The sequence below is a fragment of the Rhopilema esculentum genome, chromosome 9, assembly GCF_057945365.1.
Source record: "Rhopilema esculentum isolate cy_ngs chromosome 9, ASM5794536v1, whole genome shotgun sequence".
Classification (NCBI taxonomy): domain Eukaryota; kingdom Metazoa; phylum Cnidaria; class Scyphozoa; order Rhizostomeae; family Rhizostomatidae; genus Rhopilema; species Rhopilema esculentum.
The window spans coordinates 9,237,931-9,243,215 of NC_142823.1; positions in this window are offsets into that span (position 1 = coordinate 9,237,931).

A 5,285-nucleotide genomic window follows, 5' to 3' on the forward strand; every position below is an offset into this window, starting at 1 on the left:
ATTTAACATGTTCTGTTAACCAGCATTCATCAATGCAGAAAATTACTGAATTTAAAAACTTTTTCTTCACAGACTAACATTTACTTGCATTTTCCGAGGAGTTTTTTAATTGCTATTTTTGTGGGCCGGTTTGATCAAAATTTGCCCGGGCCAAAAAAATTAGCCAGTCCCCGCCCCTGCTTGCAACCTATTGATAAGACGCTTTATAGGAAAGTATGTTACTTGAACTCAACAACCTTGGGTAAGAATAAAAGTAAATTCTGAATGATGTAACCAATACACACAAGGCAAGAAATATGAAACAAATATGATAAAAAAGGAAACTTACAAGGCATGTCAAGATTTACCAATTAAAACAACAACAAACATCAAGGACAAAAATATATTAAATACAATGGAATTCGAAGTAGAGGAAATACAAAAGAATCGTTTTAAGGTGATAGTGAATGATTTGATGAAAACATGTTTTCTTAATCCTTCCTACCAGCTTTTTGTGTAACCGTTTATAAAGATCAAGGTTCAAATTTTCATGGACCATATAACATATATGATACAAACCTTATGGATAGAAAATAATTGTATATTTCACAAAGTAGAATGACCAAATTTGCGTGCATTCATCTGAACAACAAAGAGGTAAACAACAAATATTTCAATAGGAACCAACCATCATCAGAGTTGTTAAACAGAAAATTCAACAGTACATACGAAAATGGAAAAATATACAAAGTGACATTCAAAAATGAATATAAACATATAATGGATCAACATGTGATGAACTTCAGACACGTCTTACATGGCATCTATCAAATGTTAAAAGCCAAATATTCAAAGATAAAAGCGAGAGCCCTGTAAAAGAATTAATCGAGAAGCGACAAAGGACGACAAAAAGAGTTTAGAGTCAGTCGCAAACGAATAATTCATGAATAGGCTTAAAAGCAAATCTAAGTAAACTCAATCATCGACGGAAAAAGATACAAGACGATGGTTAGATATAACGACTATCCTAATACTAATGACAAATCCTAATAAACACTATCCTATCCTACTAATGACCTATCCTACTAATGTCCTATCCTACTAATGACCAATTTTATCAAAAACCTATCCTACTAATGGCCTATCCTACTAATGACCTATCCTACTAATGGTCTATCCTGCTAATGTCCTATCCTACTAATGACCAATTTTATTAAAAACCTAACCTACTAATGGCCTATCCTACTAATGTCCTATCCTACTAATGTCCTATCCTACTAATGGCCTATCCTACTAATGTCCTATCCTACTAATGTCCTATCCTACTAATGTCCTATCCTACTAATGACCAATTTTATTAAAAACCTGTCCTACTTATGAGCTATCCTACTAATGTCCTATCCTACTTATGTCCTATCCTACTGGTGTCCTAGCCTACGAATGACCAATTTTATTAAAAACCTATCATACTAATGGCCTATCCTACTAATGACCTATCCGAATAATGGACCATCCTACGAATGACCTATCCTACTAATGTCCTATCCTACTAATGATCAATTTTTATAAAAACCTAACCTACTAATGGCCTATCCTACTAATGTCCTATCCTACTAATGACCTATACTACTAATATCCTATCCTACTAATGACCAATTTTATTAAAAACCTAACCTACTAATGGCCTATCCTACTAATGTCCTATCTTACTAATGACCTATCCTACTAATGTCCTATCCTACGAATGACCAATTTTATTAAAAACCTATCATACTAATGGCCTATCCTACTAATGACCTATCCGAATAATGGACCATCCTACGAATGACCTATCCTACTAATGTCCTATCCTACTAATGATCAATTTTTATAAAAACCTAACCTACTAATGGCCTATTCTACTAATGATCTATCCTACTAATGGCCAATTTTATTAAAAACCTAACCTACTAATGGCCTATTCTACTAATGTCCTATCCTACTAATGACCAATTTTATTAAAAACCTAACCTACTAATGGCCTATTCTACTAATGATCTATCCTACTAATGGCCAATTTTATTAAAAACCTAACCTACTAATGGCCTATTCTACTAATGTCCTATCCTACTAATGGCCAATTTTATTAAAAACCTAACCTACTAATGCCCTATCCTACTAATGTCCTATCCTACTAAAGACCAATTTTATTAAAAACCTAACCTACTAATGGCCTATTCTACTAATGTCCTATCCTACTAAAGACCAATTTTATTAAAAACCTAACCTACTAATGCCCTATCTTACTAATGTCCTATCCTACTAAAGACCAATTTTATTAAAAACCTAACCTACTAATGGCCTATTCTACTAATGTCCTATCCTACTAAAGACCAATTTTATTAAAAACCTAACCTACTAATGGCCTATTCTACTAATGTCCTATCCTACTAAAGACCAATTTTATTAAAAACCTAACCTACTAATGCCCTATCCTACTAATGTCCTATCCTACTAAAGACCAATTTTATTAAAAACCTAACCTACTAATGGCCTATTCTACTAATGTCCTATCCTACTAATGGCCAATTTTATTAAAAACCTAACCTACTAATGGCCTATTTTACTAATGATCTATCCTACTAATGGCCAATTTTATTAAAAACCTAACCTACTAATGGCCTATTCTACTAATGTCCTATCCTACTAAAGACCAATTTTATTAAAAACCTAACCTACTAATGGCCTATTCTACTAATGTCCTATCCTACTAAAGACCAATTTTATTAAAAACCTAACCTACTAATGCCCTATTCTACTAATGTCCTATCCTACTAAAGACCAATTTTATTAAAAACCTAACCTACTAATGGCCTATTTTACTAATGATCTATCCTACTAAAGACCAATTTTATTAAAAACCTAACCTACTAATGCCCTATTTTACTAATGATCTATCCTACTAATGGCCAATTTTATTAAAAACCTAACCTACTAATGCCCTATTCTACTAATGTCCTATCCTACTAATGGCCAATTTTATTAAAAACCTAACCTACTAATGCCCTATTCTACTAATGTCCTATCCTACTAAAGACCAATTTTATTAAAAACCTAACCTACTAATGGCCTATTTTACTAATGATCTATCCTACTAAAGACCAATTTTATTAAAAACCTAACCTACTAATGCCCTATTCTACTAATGTCCTATCCTACTAATGGCCAATTTTATTAAAAACCTAACCTACTAATGGCCTATCCTACTAATATCCTATCCTACTAATGACCAATTTTATTCAAAACCTAACCTACTAATGACCTATCCTACTAATGTCCTATCCTACTAATGACCTATCCTACTAATGTCCTATCCTACTAATGACCAATTTTATTAAAAACCTATCCTACTAATGGCCTATTCTACAAATGATCTATCCTACTAATGGTCTATCCTACTAATGTCTTAGCCTACTAATGACCAATTTTATTAAAAACCTATCCTATTAGAGGCCTATCCTATTAATGTCCTATCCTACTAATGGTCTATCCTACTAATGTCCTATCCTACTAATGACCAATTTTATCAAAAAACCTAACCTACTAATGGCCTATCCTACTAATGTCCTATCTTACTAATGACCTATCCTACTAATGTCTTATCCTACTAATGACCAATTTTATTAAAAACCTTAACTACTAATGGCCTATCCTACTAATGTCCATCCTACTAATGACCTATCCTACTAATGTCTTAGCCTACTTATGACCAATTTTATTAAAAACCTAACCTACTAATGGCCTATCCTACTAATATCCTATCCTACTAATGACCAATTTTATTCAAAACCTAACCTACTAATGGTCTATCCTACTAATGTCCTATCCTAATAATAACCAATTTTATTAAAAACCTATCCTACTAAAGGCCTATCCTACTTATGTGCTAGCCTTCTAATGGTCTATCCTACTAATGTCTTAGCCTACTAATGACCAATTTTACTAAAAACCTATCCTACTAGAGGCCTATCCTATTAATGTCCTAGCCTACTAAAGGCCTATCCTACTAATGTCTTAGCCTACTAATGGTCTATCCTACTAATGTCTTAACCTACTAATAACCAATTTTATTAAAAACCTATCCTACTAAAGGCCTTTCCTACTTATGTGCTAGCCTACTAATGGTCTATCCTACTAATGTCTTAGCCTACTAATGACCAATTTTTCTAAAAACCTATCCTACTAGAGGCCTATCCTATTAATGTCCTAGCCTACTAATGTCCTATCCTACTAATGTCCAATTTTATTAAAAACCTATCCTACTAATAGCCTATCCTACTTATGTCCTATCCTACTAATGGTCTATCCTACTATTGTCCTATCCTACTTATGACCAATTTTGTTAAAAACCTAACCTACTAATGGCCTATCCTACTAATGTCCTATCCTATTAATGACCTATCCTACTAATGTCCTATCATACTGATGACCTATCCTACTAATGTCCTATCCTACTAATGACCAATTTTATTAAAAACCTAACCTACTAATGACAAATTTTATTAAAATCCTAACCTACTAATGGTCTATCCTACTAATGTCCTATCCTACTAATGGTCTATCCTACTAATGTCCTATCCTACTAATGACCACTTTTATCAAAATCCTAACCTACTAATGGCCTATCCTACTAATGTCCTATCCTACTTATGACCAATTTTGTTAAAAACCTAACCTACTAATGGCCTATCCTACTAATGTCCTATCCTATTAATGACCTATCCTACTAATGTCCTATCATACTGATGACCTATCCTACTAATGTCCTATCCTACTAATGACCAATTTTATTAAAAACCTAACCTACTAATGACAAATTTTATTAAAATCCTAACCTACTAATGGTCTATCCTACTAATGTCCTATCCTACTAATGGTCTATCCTACTAATGTCCTATCCTACTAATGACCACTTTTATCAAAATCCTAACCTACAAATGGCCTATCCTACTAATGTCCTATCCTACTTATGACCAATTTTGTTAAAAACCTAACCTACTAATGGCCTATCCTACTAATGTCCTATCCTATTAATGACCTATCCTACTAATGTCCTATCATACTGATGACCTATCCTACTAATGTCCTATCCTACTAATGACCAATTTTATTAAAAACCTAAACTACTAATGGCCTATCCTACTAATGTCCTATCCTACTAATGACCTATTCTACTAATGTCCTATCCTACTAATGTCCTATCCTACTAATGACCAATTTCATTAAAAACCTAACCTACCAATGGCCTATCCTACTAATGTCCTATC